Source organism: Lissotriton vulgaris, chromosome 3_1 (genome assembly GCF_964263255.1).
Source record: "Lissotriton vulgaris chromosome 3_1, aLisVul1.2, whole genome shotgun sequence".
NCBI lineage: Eukaryota > Metazoa > Chordata > Amphibia > Caudata > Salamandridae > Lissotriton > Lissotriton vulgaris.
The window spans coordinates 1,801,069,144-1,801,087,363 of NC_141689.1; the positions used below are offsets into that span (position 1 = coordinate 1,801,069,144).

The 18,220-nt window shown below is 45.1% G+C and overlaps 1 protein-coding gene across 1 annotated transcript in view; it reads right to left on the minus strand.

Annotated features, from left to right (window-relative positions):
- Window positions 1–18,220, minus strand: part of NOAZFP (nucleolar atypical zinc finger) — a 142,347-nt gene that overhangs the window by 66,794 nt on the left and 57,333 nt on the right. The gene's annotated exons all lie outside the window — the stretch shown is intronic.

Here is an 18,220-nt window from a genome sequence, read left to right on the forward strand (position 1 = left end):
TGTGGCAGTGGTGGCTCCTCCGCTAAGGAGGATGAGCGTCACCTCACGGCTTTTCAGCAGTGCAAATAAGGAAAAATAAAATGATAATAATATGATGTTATTATCATTTTATTTTTTCCTGCTGAAGCAGTTTTGCGGGGCGGGTCTGCTATGCAAACTGAGGAGCAGGGGAAAGAGTGTTGGGCACATTATAAGTGCGCATGACTGTTTGGTCGATCCGACTTGGGCCGGACAAGCAGTCACCACCCAGGATGTATTATAGACTGGGTAGAGATCATGCACATGCTCCCACTGCCTATCTGAGCGACAAACCACAGCGCTCAGACCAATCACAACACTGCACTGGCTTAGGGTAGCCTATCTACTTCCGTTCGGCAGGGAAAGACGTGGAGAGATGATGGAGGAGAGACAGTTAAAAGGTGAGAATATTTCTTTTTCTTTTTCCTCCCTCCCACCCCGCCACTCCGATCGAGCCAGCTACCGCTAGTTTGAGGAACTAGGCAATCTGAATGGTTGGCGTCAAATGAACATTTCTGATGCAGCAGACAGGTAGCTAAGAATGTCTTGAAAAAAGTGACAGGACTGTTAAGCAGAATGAGAATACAATTCCTGATAACAGATTACCGGTCTCGATTTCAGGGTTACAGTATTTACACATAGGTTTCTAAAAAGATACTGTGCACATTTATGCTGCTGGTTAATTACATTATGTTCATTCTTCTCTACAACCTTGCGGGCGCGCGCGCATACAAGCAGTACCCTTATGGCGAGGAGGAGGACAGCCCGGGGACGCCACAGTAAAGAGGTAAGTGGTTTTTAGTATTTTTTAAATTACTGGTAACTTGCATCTTAATAGGGGGTGGAGGTGGGCGGCGTAGCGGAGCTCCACGGAGTTTGTTTCCAACTCCGTGGCCCTCCGCATAGCCCTGCTACACACACTACGCCCAGGGTTAATATACAAGCTCTTGAATCAAAATTGAGTTGCACGATTGAGTCCCTTTTACCATAATTTAATGTTCATGAAAAAGAAGCAACCATTCTACAATGGCTACTATGATAATATGAAATAGGTTTACTATTCCTGTTGAAACATCCAGGTTTTTAATTTTTTCTTAAATACTGGTGTCTCAGTTGTTGTACGTAACCCCAAGGGAAGTTTGTTCCAGGCAACCAACCCGAGATAGGAGAAAGACCTGCCTCAAATTCTCATTCCATGATTCTTTGAGATCTTAGCCAACCGACTGAAGGAAGATCGGAGAATTCTAGAAGGAGCTTACTCTTTAATCCTTTCCCCTAGGTAGCTTGCCCCAGTGGCCCGCAGTGCTTTGTAAGCAAGGAAAAGGGTTTGGAAATTAATCCTTTTTTAAACTGGAAGCCAATGAAGAGCCTTCAAGTGTGAGGAAATACGAGACATTGGGGAAAGATTCAAGACAATTTGAGCTGCTGAGTTCTGGACAGCCTGCAGTTTATTAAGACAATAGTCTGGAAGACCCAAGTATAGAGCATTTCCAAAGTTCAGGTTTTTCAGAATGCATTGCATTCCAAAACAGGATTCTGCCACAGATTGAATCTGTGGTTGAAAAGACAGAGCCCTATCAAATGTGATGCCTAAGGTCGTAACTGTATCCTGTTGAGGGCAAGGTGGTGGGGCAGCATTTGGCCAACAGGACTGCCATTACACTGGCGAGACAGAGCCAAAGAATAGTATCTCTGTTGTTTCAGCATGGCATTTCAATTGATTAACCATCATCTGATGAAACATGAGAGGCATTAATGGCCTCCCCAGCCATCTCTACTCCCTTACCACAGGTAAACAACGGCTGGGTGTTGGGTGTTGTCAGCATAAGAAACCACTTTAGCCCCAAACTCCTCAGCTAGGATGGCTAATTGAGAATGGCAGACCATAAATAGGGTGAGGCTAAGAGCCGATCCCTGGGGCACTTCAAGTGACACCTCATGCACTTTGGGATTTTCCCAACTTCCTGACTTCTACCTTCCAAAAAGGAGGAAAGCCCCTTTAAGGCTATACCACTGACCCCAACGGATTGGAGTCGGGCTAGCAACCTTGAGTGGAGAACTTGATCAAAGGCTGACGAAAGGTCCAACATGAACAAGACGGCATTCCCCTTTATCTAAGGTCCCTTTAATCTGTTCAGAGACTTCATCAGTGACGTCTCAGTACTGAAACTGCATCTGAACCCAGACTGGCTGGAGTGCAGTAGATCATAAATTTCAAGATATTGTGAGAGTTATGGATTTACTCATTTCTCTAGAACTTTTGAAAGAGCAGGAAGTAAGGATTTCGGTCTTTAGTTTTCCTGAACACTTGGGTAAGCCGAGGGTTTCTTGAGCAAGGGTAGCTTGCTTCCATTGTGCAGGACCCACTCCTGTGGTCAATGAGGCGTGGAGCACTTTATTTGCTAACAGATTAATATTAAGTGCCCCTTTGACAAGTAAACTAGACAGGAACGGATCAGAAGGGGACCCTGATTTGAGGTTTTTAATGGCTACTAATGATTCTTTCAAGGAAATAGGGAGGACATTAGACAAAGTTGCCACTCCAGTGGTCGTTTTACTACTATATGCAACCTCATATGGGTTGCCCGTAGCCAGAGGATCTAATAAAAGGCTAGCTTAAATGGTTGTGATTTTACTTTAAAAGTATGGAGCCAGTTGATTACAACAATCAACCGAGGGTTGATAGTCTCTAATGGCGGCCTCTGGGCCTATATAGGGTTTTACTATTGTAAAGATTTCCTTGGACTTATTGCCAGACTCTGCTATCCTCGCTTTAAAATTAGCTTTTTTGGCTAGTTGTACTTCTGAATAATATTTTTTCTAATGCTGCCTTATAAGTCCTTTTGAACACAATGTTGTAATTGCTCTACCATTGTCTCTAGAAGTTTACAGTGCTTCTTGGGGGGCGCTAGAGGGCGCCAAGCAAGATGGCCACACTCGAGTGAGGCTCTTGCAGTTCGGGCGATTCACCCCGTAATTTATCCTGGTTATTGTGCTCCTCTAAATGCCAAACGTATAAATGTAAGCATCGGAACTTGGAGGCGGTATATTTCGCTGTGATCATTGCTTTTACCTCTTGATGGGACTGAGGAATCTGCTGCTGACCTCCGAAGCCGTGAATGTACAAAATGGTGGCGCTGCGGACCTGAGGCGGGGAACTGTGCGTCGCCGTGGAGATCGCTAGGGACGACTCACCCTCTGTTTTGTGCTGCCCGGGGGGCCCGAATGTACAGCAAGCCCTGCTACTGACTGCGGAAGAGAGTCTGCTGGTCCCGCTCGCGGCAGGAACTTTTACCGTGAGACGTGCGGCTTGGAGCTGCGAGCCGATGAAGAGGTAGGCGGGCACTGCGGAGCTGGGCTGGAGACCCGGGGGCGATAACCAGAACAGCTAGCGGACAGTATTTGAAGTCCCCCAGGGCCGGTAACACTCGCTGCCAAACATCGGTAGTGTGTAAAAGTGAACGACGCCCTACCGGCGCGTAGAGCGCTCTGCCGGGTACCCTGGAGTCCCTATCTGACCTGCATGCACTCCGGGACCGGGACGGCTGCTTTGGAGGAACGCCCTAAGAGGAGAATGGAAAAGGATTTAGTGGATGCGGCGAGGCGACAGAACACCGCGTGAAACTGCACTGGCCCCATCATTGGGAGTGCGATGAGACTGTCCAGCTTCCTGTGCTGGATAGAAGACTTAATAATATACTGGGCAGCCTGTGATACTGCATTAGCTGGTGTGGCTGTCCCCCGACTGGGCTTTCCCCCCCATAGGGACTACATAGCGGCTGACTTGTACTTCTGCCCTACCACACGACGTGCTTTTGCAAACTGGGCAGATACATACCAAACAGCGGATGCCTCTTCCACGCCGACGGCCTTGATGAAAACAGCGCTGCGCTGTACTGGTAATGGTCTACCCTTGATCTGATGAGCCTGGCGACCTTACAAAAAGCGTAGGGGACAACATCGCTGAGACCCTCCGGACTGTCTGGTGGCATCCTTACCCCCTTAGAACCATCACAGGGAGGAGGCTCGGTCCTGTCCAAGACTACACGTCGGGGTGGACCCCACTACTGAGGATACGCTAATCCTCTAGGATATCCCCCCTCTCTTGCTTGGCTTCTGTTCTAGGCCCAAAAGCTGCGCAGTTGATTGGACCTCCCCCCCTCCTGGCTCGCTGTTGACCGACATGGGGAAGCCGGAGGGATGCCAACCCAAATTAAACTTTGATGCACGAAAGGGCACCAGCTTCCAGACGGACCCCGAGGAGGAACAGATGGCAGCTCAGGAGCCCTCAACCGCAGATTTGAAGGATTTATTACTAGCCATGCAATCCAGTCTGACCTCCATTGAAACCAAAATGGACTTCATGGCTGCGCACCTATATGGGGTATCCCTTAGAGTAGATAAGCATGAGGAGCGGCTGACTGACACGGAACGCCGGATATCGGAACTGGAAGACACTTCTAATACGACGACGTCCCGTGCGCTGGAAATGGAAAGGGTGTTGAGAGTAATAGCAGCCAAGAATGAGGACTTGGATTCCCGTTCTCGGAGGAATAACCTCCGCATCATGGGAATTTCGGAATCCACCGGCAGAATGGAGGAGTACGTGGAGCGCTTTCTGATCACGCTCTTTGGGAGGGAGGCCTTCTCTCCGGTTCTCGTTGGTGAGAGGGCTCACCGCTCACTGGCGGCTCACCCGGTGCAACACCTCGCCCGTTCATCGCCCGGCTACTAAATTACCGTGACCGGGATACCGCCCTCCGCCTATCCAGGGAGTGGGGCCAGCTTCGTCACAAGGGAATGTCCATTTCCATATATCCCGACTTCACCATGGCCGTTCAGGAGCAGCGGCGAAAATTTCTACTGGTAAAGAAGGAACTACAACAGCTCAACATCCCCTATGCGATGCTCTTCCCGGCCAAACTCAAAGTGACATATCTAAGTAAACAACATTTCTTTACCACCCCGCAACTTGCACAGGACTTCCTTAAAACCTTGCCCAGGTCAGTGATGGAAAGCGCCTCCCCGACACATCGCCCTGACGCTGGAGGCAGTGTCTCAGACGTGGAATGATTTCATAACCCTAGTTCTGATCTGCATATTGAGACTCTGCCACCTGACATTGGACTGGATGCTATTATAGGTTAGATATCATCGGATATTGCGACAAAGGGGCAGAGAGGAGCTGGTCTGCCGCCCCTTGACATGGTGCTGCTGTAGATATCAAGATGTGGGCAACTGGTCGATCCTGCGGAGGAGTTGGAGGGCTGATGAGCCCTGGCATGATCTCGCTGCCCCCTGGTACACCTGTTTGGCTGCTGGAATATGGATGAGTGCGATCTATCCTTGGGCTGGAGAACTGGCAGACCCTCACGACAGTGGAGATGTACTGGTAAATGTATCTGCAATGACCCTACATAAGATCGCCCGAACACCCTCGCCTTGGCGGGAAAGACCCCTGGTCACCCTCTAGACTCTACCTCTCAGGTGAACCCTTAATAGTATGATTGTTATTGTTTTAATGCTGGTCCTGATTTGGGCCATATCGTGCTCCCCTGTTGGGAACACTGTGCTTAGGATTGGGAGGGGGGCAAGGTGATAGGCCACAGCAGGTTTGGGCTGCTAATGAGGGGGGAGGGAAGGGTTTGGGACTGCTGGGAATGTTGGGAGGGGGGAAAGTGCGCTATTCAACAAGTTGGGGTTGCTATTATGGGAAGAGGGTGGGAATGGGTATGGTTCTTTATGTTTTTTTTATTCAGGCACTTTACATAATTCCACTGACTGTCCTATCTCCATGGAGCTACACGCACTATAGCCAGTCACGTCTTCTTCCATCAAGACTATGACAGAGACCTGTCCCACTACGCTAAAATATAACTTTCTATCGTGGAATGTGCGCGGTTTGAGAGACCCCCGTAAACTTCGTCATATTCTTGCATATTTAGACCGCCACAATGTCCACTGCGCTATGCTGCAGGAAACACATCTAGCTCCTACCTCCTCTCCCACCTTTGCTGTCCACTGGGCAGCCCACAGAGGATTCTCCTGTTATTCCTCGTATGCTCGCGGTACTGATGTGCTGGTGTGACACACACTCCTGTATACCCCCATAGGGTCCTATGCAGATCCTCTAGGAAGGTATACTTTACTCTGGGGCAGGCTAATGGGGCAGTCCATCACCATAGTGTCGTGCTATGGCTCAAATTCAGATGACCCGGAGATTTTTAGAGTGATGAGGGGAAAGATACAAGATGTGGACTCCACACACATGATTTGGGGAGGAGATTTTCATGTTGTGCTTAACCCTAGCATAGACAGGTCGCATCCACAGCCACATCATCACACAGCTGCGCAGCGCACCCTCAGGGACATTGTGGAGGAACATGACCTTATAGACCCATAGAGAACTCATCACCAAATGAGACGACAGGGCTCTTGCTACTCCTCTATTCACGCCTCCTGGTCGCGCATAGACTACTGGCTGGTTGATAAGGGATTAGCAACTTGGACGTCACACACCGCCTACTTATCACGCACATAGTCCGGCCATTCTCCAGTTCTGCTCACGCTCACCCCGCCACAAGAAGAACCCCCATATTTAGCATGGCGCCTTAACCCGCAATTCTTACTGGACCCGGTCTTCAAGGACAAAGTCGAACAAGAAATAACTGACTTTTTCCTTTGAAACACTGGCTCTGTTCCCCTATATTCTACCATATGGGAGGCTTTTAAAGTCACCATGTGGGCATATGTATCGCAAAGAGCGGCAGGGTTTTAAAAGATATAAGGAATACACTCCATAAATTAGAGATGGAACTGAAACAAACAGAGTCTGCTCTCATGTCTGCCCGGCAATCTCAAAAAGCTTGGAGTGGTGTAAACAGGCAGTGATCTATCTTTTTTCAAACGTTTCTGGTATAAGCCTAGGCAGGATAGTCTTTTTAACGGGGCGGGGGGGGGGAGGGGGGGGGGGGGGGGGGGACAAGTGAAGCGAATACCCTCCTCCAATGAGATGGCTAGGGAGTAGGAATGGTATTAAACACATATGTAGAACTGGTTAAAACAACTATATCTGAATTTGATGAACAGTATCCACCAGCAGGAACTTTAGCGCAGAAATGTTAGCGCAGCAGAAGAGCATGAAAACTGATTATATAAGTTCTGCGCAACAAAACTTTGAATGTAATGGAATCAGTGATACATCTATTCTTGAATCCAAATACTTGGGCCTAGTATCTAAAGAACTAATGGATATGCCTCTCTCCTCAATGACATCTTGCCAATTTGACCCGATCATGGTGGGCTCTAGATTTTAGTCAACAAGGCCAGAATATTTTAAACAGGACTTACAATCGGAAAAAGGGTAGAGTGTCTTTTCCTTACAATGTGGACACATAAATAACCAATAGCAGTTTACATAGTAGTGCTGTGTGGGAAGAAGTAAAACTGTTCCTAAACGGAGTAGAAGAGTGTTGTGAGATAGGCATTAATCCAAACATTGGGTCTGGCATTAATCCAAACATTGGGTCTTCATTGATGGTCTCAATTCAACACATTTTAGAGTGCACTTTAAAAGTCTTAAAGTGGAAAAAAATTCAGACCACAACATTCAAATTACCTCTGCTATACTGAACCATCTAACACTTTTGAACTCACATAGGGGAGGACTTTTGGATTTGCCAATGTATGTTAAAGGCTGAAAATGTTGTCGATATAATTGATTATTCACCATAAAACACACAATTGTACCCATTTACAAGCACTTGTTCAGTATGTGCTGCCATGTGTGACCAGCTGGTAGCAGTCTGTAATTCTCTTTCCTGTAAACAGTCTAACTTTGAATTTAGCAAAAGCTAAGTAAACCCCAAACTCCTTGGAAGACACAGCATGCCATTTGGCCTATTTCTTTGAATGCCCAGCCAACATGACAAAATAAGAACAAGGTTTAAAGGCCTGTTTATAGAAAACGAGTACGTGGTAGAATACCATAAACACGGTTTGAGCAACAGGAGGGACAAACTGAACCTGGACAGTCAAAAGCAAATAAAGCCAATAAATGGAAAGCAAGAAAACGTGAGATACAAATCACAAAACCAACAGCAAGCAAAGGGCGGAACGTATTCCTAGGTCAACTTTCTAAAAGTCCCCAAGATGTCTTTAGCTTAGGCTGCGACCTAAAAACGAATGAAAACAGCAGGTCTTACTCTACGGTGAGAGAAACACTTTCCCAAAGAATATTGGATATTTTGGCAGACTGGGCTCCCAATTCATTTATGAATAGGTCCAAAACATTGTCGATCTTCAGCTCCATCCCCTCGTTACGAAGCGTTGCATCAAAAGATATATTGCTCCTATCTAGATCACATGACAAGGCAGGCAATGTAGAATGGCTGCATGTCATACTCCATTTACATACAAGAGTAGTACTTGAAATAGTTTTAAAAGGTATTAACGACATGAGTGGACTGGGTTTTAATATGTATGAAGAAAGCTGGGAGGGGTCTGTAGAGAACATAAGGAAGGGATAGTTGTCAAAGACTTAAGAACCAAGCTGTACGATAGTTTCAGCAAATCATGTGAAATGTAATGAGGGATCTGAGGTACAAAACTAGAGCTGGGTGGCAGTAGTAGTTAATTCTAGACCATCAGCTGCTAAAGTGTATTTTTCTTGATGACCATTGTATCGGTATTTTGTCTTAGAATATATCAGGGTTAACATAAACAACATGCCAAAAATAATCTGAACGAAAAGAGATATACAATAGTGGCCTGGATACCTGGGTGACAACTGAGCTGTTATTTGACAACTACATATCCTATCATAATAAAGCTGAAAAGGGCATTTTTGACCGTCCACAGGGAGGCTTACTAACATTACTCATTGTCCAGAAGGATTTACTCGCTATGGCGAGTCAGATTTTGTCAGGTCAAGCTCCAATTAGGACCTACTGGTCTGTTGACAAGTGAACGTGAGCTGGAAAGGAACATGTTTTCTGTTCATTCTGAAAGGGAATGAGCAATAAAGATGATTTTAAATCATGTTTTCTTTTATCTTGACACAATTGCTGTCTTTCAAGGGCAGAGTTCAAATGTCAGTTTGTCGTTTTACTAATTGCTGCTTATATTATCCTGGAAAATGGTGTTTATTTTTCTTTCTTTTACTGCAATAAGAGGATTTTGTAAAGTGAGCATTCTGACAATCATTGTGAAAAAAAGGCTGTAGGATGTCAGCTTTTTTCTAAACACACAGCATTCAAATAGCTTGTAAATAAATAGTACAAATATTTCAAAATATATCAGGAATTTGTACCTTCTTTGTAATTCAGGAGTGTGATGCAAACAAAGATTTAAATAAGGGCAAAACAAATCAGAACACATTACTTGGTGATGTGCAAATGGCATATTAGCAGAAACGCATTTCCAAACATTAGTGTTTGTACACCATTTAGGGGCATATGTATCATTCAAAATTGCGATCGCAATTTAGCTAAATGGGATGTATGAAAGGAAAACAGCCTCGCAAAATAAGGAATCGCAAATTTGCGATTCCCTATTTTGCGATTGCATTTAAGGAATCACAAATTGCGATTCCTTAAATGCAATGTAAGAGGCCCAGAAAAAGTTCAATTTGGCCATAAAGAATCGCAAATTACCACCAACTTCAAGTTGGTGGTAATTTGCGATTTCTTTGAAAAATGCACTTTTTTGCATTTTTTCAAAGTGCCATGTGGCATGTAAGTGTGCCACATGTGCACACATGCACATTTCAGGGAAGCAACAGGGTGACACCCTGGCACCCTTGAAATTGCATTCTCAATTTGCGATTCTCTAATTGAGAATCTCAAATTGAGATTCTCTTCCCATTCATTCCTATGGGCCTCTAGGCCCATAGGAATGAATGGCGAAGTATTACTTAATTGCGAATCGCAATTTGTAATTCGCATTTAAGGAATATGTAGGATTCACAAAATTATTTGCAAATCCTACATACATAGCGTTTTGCGATTCTCAAATAGTGATTCGCTAAGATTCGCTATTTGAGAATCGCAAAACCAAAGTTTCATACAAATGGCCCATAGTTTTATCAGTAAAATTGCATGCCACTTGTAAATTTTGTGGCTAATTCAAAGAAAAATGTGCTGATTGCAAATGACAGTGTGTTACCACTACATGCTTTATTTACATAACTATTAAAAGTTTTTAAACATTAAGGGTCATGTGCATCCTGTATGTGGCTAGAATTGAGAAAATGTTTAGTCTATTAAAGCAAAACAGTGTGTTTTGCACAGCAGACATGCTGAACTAACATATTTGAAGGGGCCATCATATGTGATAATGAATAAAATGGCAGCTCAGTAAATTTAAATATTTGCCTAGTTTCACAATTTGAAACCAGCTTATGGGTCAAGAGCATTACAGTTAAGTCAAGTAGATTATTTAAGTGACTAAACCTGTAGGTCTGGTAAAATTATGAAGGTTTTTCAAGTTCTGCAATATTTAATGAATTTCCTGATTTTTTTAAAATAGCAGCAGTCAATAGTAAGACCGCATTCAAGAAATGTGAGAATTACTGTCGTAAAATGCTAATGATAGTGAATGTATATTTGTCACCTAAAAAGCAGCAAGGTCAACAATTAGTCAAACTGATATGTCTAGTTGAAGAAATCGGATGTATATATCCAACTGCCCCCATATTGTTAGGGGATTTTAATATTAAATAGCCATATTCAGCTAATGTCGATAGAGAGGTGTACGAGGTGGCCAGAGCTCTGGGCATCCCAGTTCAAGTTCTGGGGGGTGCAAAGATCTCTCAGCTAGGAAGGAAATTATAACAGTTATAAAATAGGAGGACCATTAGTGGTTACCTTGCTAAAAGAACATTTGACCACGATTTAGAACATCACTGATTGATTATGTGATTAGATCTACAGAATATTTTACTATGGTAATAGACTTGTTTGTGGGGGGACAAGTGGGGCAGTGATCATAAACCTCTTTATCTAAAAATCCACTATGTCAAGTAATAGGGAATTGTAGGCCAACAGCAAAGAGATCCGGTGTAAAAGTTTGAGACAGATTATTTAGTCATCCAAGGTGACATGAGACACAGAGATTGATATTTGGTTTATTGAACAATTATGTTCCATTCCTCTGAAGAGATTTTGCAAGATTATGGTAATCTGATACAGAATATAAATATTTTTGGGATGTGTCATATATGCATTGTCTCTTTAGTCAGGGAATCGGACTACAATAAAGTAAAAGGTATTATAAATAAGGTTGGGGAAGCCTATAGACCTGACCCACTTTACAGAGAGGCTGCAATAAAAGTAGCTAGAAAACTATAACGAAAAGACTGAAGCTATCATAGATTTCAGGGAGAATAGGACCCAAACTTTTTTAGGCTTAATAAGAAAAACTTTAGGTACAAGGAAAAAGATTACTGCTAACCCCAATTTAGACACTTTGGCAGAATACATTACTACACTTTATAAGCTAAAAGACCCTGGTGGTCAGTTGGGGCCATCTCTTGGCAAGAGGGTGGAAGACAATTGTCAGGCAACCTTTTTGCAATTAGCTCTAATCCCATCTAAGGAGAAAAGTTAATTATCAACCTAAAATAATTAAAGAGTGGAGGGTCCAGATGATCTGTCCGCTCAGATATTACGGACAAATCTCACATTAGGGGCCCATGTCCTTACGCCTCTTTATAAGGCAGTAATAAAGGAAGATAGAATTCTGGCATCCTGGTGTGGAAGCATTAGAGGTCCAATTCATAAGAAGGGCCCAAAAGAACTTCAACAAATCTATTGAATGATTACATTGATTGATATACTCGGCAAGATTTATACCAAATTGCAGCTGAAACAACTAGAAGAATGAGTCGATGAGAAAAAGATATTATCTATTGTGCAGATCGACTTTAGGAAAGGAGGTTTAGGTGATCGAAGCGTTTCGCTAAAGCCGCCTGCAGAAAAATACTCTTTAATTAAAGCCTCAGGTCCTATATGTGACATTCATTGTTCTTTCATCTGTTTTTGATCCCATCAATAGGTCCATGCTATTCATAAAATGAAATATTTGGGTATTTCAGGGGGGTTATTGTCATCGATAATCCAACTACATCAAAGGCCGTGGACACAAATCACGTTGGAGAGTAATGGAGGTCTTTCTAGTAAAAGTGAAACTCCAAATGACTTGAGGCAAGGTTGTATCCTTGCTTCCTTTCTATTCTCTCTTCACATAGCAGACATGCCAAGTACTATAGTGAAAGTGAGATCTTTTCTGCCTAAATTGTGTCAGGAGGAAATACTCCACTTATTCTATGCAGATTTATTTATGTATTTATTTATTTCAATTTATATAGCGCGTTATCACCCCAGGGTCTCTAAGCGCTTGTACAAAAAGAAACTCTACAGAAACAAGTAGCAAACTTACAGCACCCCCCATGCTTCCCGAAAGAGAATGGTTTTTAGCAAACGGCGGAATGGCAGAAGATTAGACTCCTTACGGAGGTTTATTGGTAATTTGTTCCAAGCTACAGGAAGTAAAGCGGAAAAAGCCCGCCCGCCCAAGGTGGACAGGCGGAAACGTGGATTAGCCAAGAGCGTGTCTTCAGTGGACCGCAGCACCCTACCACGGATATAACCAGATAATCTGGATTTAATATACCTGGGCGCGTTACCATAGATGCCTTGTGTGTGATGCACAGTCCTTTAAACAGTGCCCTCTGTCTAACAGGGAGCCAATGCAACTGACGCAGGAGAGGTGAAGCATGTGTTTTCCTAGGCTTCTTAAAAATCAGTCTCGCTGCATCGTTCATTACTGTCTGAAGACTCGCAAGTTGCCGCTGAGGCAGCCATATATACAGCGCATTGCCGTAGTCCAATCGTCCCAAAATCGTGGCTGAGACAGCACTTCTTAGAGTAGAGAACGACAGCAATTGAGAGATCTTGCGAAGCTGTCTCAGAAGACCAACACATGTGCCTACCACCACAGACACCTGTTTCTTCATAGACAGATTGCTGACAATGTGGATGCCCAGGCTTTTTACCACGGTTGCTGGTTCCGGCGTCCTTCCTAACTCCTTGGGCCAAAATCCGTCATTCCAAGGGCTGCCCGAGATGGTAATGGGCAGCACCTCGGTTTTATCTTGATTAATCTTCAAGGAATTGGCGGACATCCAATTAACCGTATACCTTAAGATGTTATGCAAACTGGTTTGTGCTCCTGGAGAATCCTCTATTTGGATGACGATCTGCGTGTCGTCAGCATAATTAAAAATCTGACAATTCCATCTGATTAAGGGCTGAAATCACAGGCTGCAGGTAGATATTAAAAAGGAGCGGTGAGAGAGCCGAGCCTTGCGGCACTCCACAGGTGATGGCCGCTGATGTAGACAGCTGCACCTTCTGCGATCTATCTTGCAAGAAAGAGGTAAGCCAACCTAGTACAGGCCCCCCAATGCCCAGGTCTCTCACACGTGACAGCAATTGACTATGACACACCGTGTCAAAAGCTGTGGAGAGATCGAGTAGCACCAGGGCGCCAGGGATCTTCTTATCAGCTCTACACCTCAATTCGTCTAAGATAGACACCATCACCAGCTCCGTGCTGTGATGTACCCGGAATCCAGCCTGATTTTGCTCTAGCAGATCATTGGTCTCCAGATGCTTTGAGAGGTATGTCAGCACATGCTGTTCCAAAACCTCTGCTACGAAGGGTAGTTGGGAGTTGGGTCTGAAATTCTTAAAAATTTTGGGGTCCGCCCCTGGCTTCTTAAGCAGCGGAATCAACCGGGCCTCCTTGAGCATAGCCGGAACTTGTCCAGTTTCCAAAGACTTGTTTAGAAGATTGAGAACATCCTCTTCCATCCCTGGCACAGCCAATTTAAAAACCCTCAGGGGGCAAGGATCTACATGGGAGCCTGATTTTACCTTCCCTATCAGGCTGGCTAGCACCTCCTTCGTGATCAAAGGAAAGGTATGCAGGGGGATGTCAACTTTAGGACTAAGAGGCGTAACTTGTAGTGGGCATTCTAAAACGGGAGAGCAAGAGATTTCGGACGGGAGATCATCAATCTTATTGATGAAAAAGTCCTGGAATTTTTGGCAGTCATCCTGCGAAAAGTCAGGCCTCTGCTCCTTATTTTTCCTCAATTCCGAGAGCACCCTGAAGACTTCTTTCTGAGGGTTTCGGGCTGTTGCAATCCTAGTCTCAAAAAACTCGGATTTACGTACTGGTATAGCCTTTTTATACGTGGCCAGCTCTTGCTGATATAGACTCTGTGCCATCGTATTATAGTCCCTCCTCCAGGCTCTCTCAGCCTTCCGAAGGGCCTGTTTCCTTGCCCTCAGCGAGTCATTAAACCAGGGCGCTCCTGCTCCTTTATCCACCACTTTCACCTTTCTAGCCAGTGCCACTACTTCGATGGTAGATTTTAGTTTGTTCACTACCTTCTGACAGGTGACCTCTATATTGTCATCACATGTGGTTAGTAGGGCGGAGTCAAGTAGGTTGCCCACCAACTCTTCCTCGTTTATGGAGTTCCATCGCCTCACCATTTTCCATGCTGGCCTAGGTTTCCCTCCATATTTTTGTGCAACCTTCTGTCCCCTAATCAGATAGTGGTCGGACCATACACGTGGGCTGCTAACTACCGGCCTGGTGGTAAGGTCCGTCGACCACACCAGATCCAGCGTGTGGCCCTTATCATGGGTAGGGCCTACTACATGTTGTATCAGTCCAAGCGCTGTTAGTGCTTCCTCTAGATGGCTTGCCTGCCCCTCTTTGGGAGATATCTCCCAGTGGAAATTAAAATCTCCCATGACCAACAAGTCCTTATAACGGGACCTAAGGTCATATACCAGCATCACAAAACCATCCACAAAGTCGGAAGCCGCCCGAGGAGGACGGTACACCAGTAGGATGACCCAACAGTCCATGCCCACCTCAAATTTGACCCCTAAGATATCTGCACCCCGATGCTTTCAGCACAGACTTTTTCTGCCTTCCAACAGCTCTTATAGAGTAAAGCGACTCCCCCTCCTCTCTTAGCATTTGCTCGATTCTGGCAAATAGCCATATACTTGGGAGGAGGGGAGGCCACCACATCTGGCATGGATGTAACTTCCAGCCAGGTCTCTGTGACCCCCAAGATGTCCAACTCCCCGTCTTGTAAAAGTGAGAAGATTTCTAAATTGTGTTTCTGAAGCGATCTGGTGTTTAGAAGACCATACGTCAGAATCTGGTCAGTATTCCTACACTTCATACGTTTCTGCTCAGACACTGCTTTGAGTAGTCCTTCGTTCCGTCCGTAGCAGCGTTAGACAATCTTCATTGAGCTCTGGGTTCACCTGATGTAAAATCATCAACTCCGAACTACTATACCTGATAGATGAGCCAGGATTTGTGGCCCCTGGTCCAGTTAGGTCGCAGATGGGCTGCGCGTTAGCATGTGGCAGGTTTAAATAGGCGTCTTAGGTGACCACCTGAACTCGAATGTTATCCCAAAATGGCGCCCGCCAGGCGTCCAAGCTCTCCCCAAGCCAAAATGGCGTCCCAGAAAGTTCGAAATGGTGCCGAGGACCCGCTAAACAGCGGTGCAAATACTATTAAGATGCAAGTAAGTGGACCTTCAATATTTAAAAATTATGATCAGCGACTAACAGACAAAGTCCCTACATTAAAACTAAAAGCCACAAAATTGCACAGATTCCCAGCGCGAGCCGCATTAAGCGCGTTATAATCACAGCCTTGTTCGTAAGAGCAGTTTGCCTAGTACATGACACGATCATCTTGAATCTCACATTAGTTGGTATGCAGAGATAGTTGGAGGCATTTGCAGGTTACTGTATTGAGAATGACTTTACAATTAATGTGCAACAACAAAAAGGTGATGGATGGAATGCTTGAATAAATCTCAGCCACTGGCAATCTCTCTGGCCACATCCCAATCCATACTGAGGTAGCATAATGGGTGAAAAATGATGGACTGGGATGCGGCCCGAGCGATTGCTAGTGGCTGAGATTAAGTCAAGCATTCTATCCATCACCTTGTTGTTTTTGCATTTGACGCCCTAAGTGTGCCAGTTATGCCAAAGTCATGGGTCCCGGACTCACTGTGCCCCTGGAACCAAGCTGGAAGTGGCTAAACAGCCCATAACAAGAGTGAAACTGGTTCTGAGTTGTTTGTTTTCTGGTTCAGAGAGGACCTAGCCTGGCAGTTCATCTGGACTGTTCCCATGAAATACAGGGTCAAGACCGATATGCCTATGGCTGAGCCTAAACGGAGGCAGCATGGTGGGTGAAAAATGATGGACTGGGATGCAGCCCAGAACGATTGCCAGTGGCTGAGTTTAATTCAAGCATTCCATCCATCACCTTGTTATATTTGACAATTAATGTGGCAAACACAAAAGAATATAAGTACTTGGATAGGATTTTTACCTGAAATCTCAATTTTACTGTATATGTTCGAGGGCAGGAGCAGAATAGTAAAGCTTTTGCTGCTGCATAGGCAAGACTGGATAAGGAACCAGGCAACAACTCTGTAGAGGCGTTGAGAGTCAAAACTTGAAAATCACAATTGTGCTGCTCATGGTTCTAAAATCCTGATAGAGGAAGAAAGTAAATGTCTGGGAGCATTAGAAATTATTATATAGAAGTTGTGGTAAGGTCTGCCAAGGGGGTCAGGCAGTTAAGCGATACGACTGGAGTTGGGGTTTATAACAATCATTTTAAATGCTTCCAGAGACTCCTAAATTATTGGGGGAGAATGACAGAAGCAGCATAAGGGTACGGTTAGGCACATATTGAAATCCTACCTATAATCTCGGAAATTAATGCCGTGGATGATGAATTTGAAAAACATCTTAAGATATGTGGACCCAAAGATGTCTCTGGTTCAGGTTATACGGCAACGTGCTGGTAGTGATAATTAAATGTTTAATTAAGGATTCCGCTACCCTATGTGATGACCGGGCTTGTAGTGAACGTCCTCATCTTGCACATTTGTCTGATTCAGTTGGGTCAGACAAAATGCAGCACTACTTAAAAGATATAGAGGCAAGGGGGGAATAGACATTAAATGATGAAGCTAAGGTTGGGCCAGATGTACCAATTCATAGACCGGAAGACTCCGAAAAGTGCTTGATCTTACTTGGTTTGGTCGGCTAGGCCGGGTGCGCAAAGAAGCACAGAGAGATCAGGGGCAAACTACTAGCAGGGGCAAAATCAAAGCAGTTGGGCCACTCACTGTGGTTGTCAATGATGGGGAAGTTCGCCGATGGCTGCTTGGTCCTGAAGCAGTGAGATTCCAGACTGCACACTCCCTGTTGATGTTTGGTGTTTGGTACAGGGCATTGGGTACCCCGTGGGTTGGTACTAGTGTCTTCACAGTGGGGAGACCGATCTGACCTTCCAGAGCACGAGTATCTTCTCCTAGTCTTCTGCGCCAGGGAGCTGCAAGGCAGTAGACTAGACTCTGCTTGTTGGTGCCTGCAGACTTTCAGGGGAGTAACTCCGCTACTCCAAGGGAGACATTTGTTGTTTGTCCAAGTGCTGGCAGGCCACCCACGTATTTGGTATTTTTCTGACTCATCCTACGACTTGGTAAACTACCAATCTGTCACAATTGTCGAGAGAGGGCTGAGGACGGCAGAGTTTCGCGCCAAAGTTCTGCCTCAGTTTTCAGCAGGCAGTGACTTCTACGTCCTTCTTATGAACTGTCAAATCTGAGTCCTTGGATTCAGGGGTGCCGCTTAAATACTCAATTTAGGGGCGTTATGGGGAGTAACAGGTAGTAACCATGGGCTACATACCTTTAGGGTGTCTACACCCTCTATATGACCACTTCCTGTGGGAAGTGAGGATAATCCTGACCCCAGGAGGCTAATTCTGTCCAAAACAACATGGAGGAATCTGAAAAAAAGGGGTCTACGTAAGCTGGCCAGGCCTAAGGGTGATGCTGGCTGAATCTGGGCACACCACATAATCTAACAAATGTTGCTGCCTGTCTTGCCACGAAAAAAGTGGGGTTAAAACATGGGGGTGGCAACTCCACTATCTTGAGAGAACCGGGTCGCATAACAAAGGCAGCAGGCCTTTGAAGCTTCCCGCCCTGGAATGCCTTTCCTGTTTGGAGGAGGTGTGAACACCTCTGCCCAGAGCAGGCTTTGTTCCCGTCTTCCGAGAGAGAAGG